The sequence below is a fragment of the Nannospalax galili genome, unplaced genomic scaffold, assembly GCF_000622305.1.
Source record: "Nannospalax galili isolate Female #2095 unplaced genomic scaffold, S.galili_v1.0 scaffold107, whole genome shotgun sequence".
Taxonomy (NCBI): Eukaryota; Metazoa; Chordata; class Mammalia; order Rodentia; family Spalacidae; genus Nannospalax; species Nannospalax galili.
The window spans coordinates 3,590,206-3,590,510 of record NW_008358490.1 but is presented as its reverse complement, the minus strand read 5'-3'; the positions used below and the strand labels follow the sequence as shown (position 1 = coordinate 3,590,510).

Below are 305 nucleotides of genomic sequence, written 5' to 3'. Positions count from 1 at the left end.
GGTGGCGCATGCTGGGGAGGTTATCCCAATGCTGGGGAGGCAGAGACAGGTGGATCCCCAGAGCTCTGGCTGGCCAGCCTGGCCTATTTAGCAAATTCCAGACATGTGAAAGACCCTAAAGGGTGCGCAGAACCTGAAGAGTGATACCTGAGACTCTGGCCTCCACATATCCATCAAACACTCCCCCCCCCAGCCTGGCCTATTTAGCAAATTCCAGACATGTGAAAGACCCTAAAGGGTGGGCAGAACCTGAAGAGTGATACCTGAGACTTTGGCCTCCACATATCCATCAAACACTCCCCCCA

The 305-nt window shown here is 54.1% G+C and overlaps 1 protein-coding gene across 3 annotated transcripts in view; it reads right to left on the bottom strand.

The window, feature by feature from the left end:
* Window positions 1–305, bottom strand: part of Nrde2 (NRDE-2, necessary for RNA interference, domain containing) — a 47,857-nt gene that overhangs the window by 4,240 nt on the left and 43,312 nt on the right. The gene's annotated exons all lie outside the window — the stretch shown is intronic.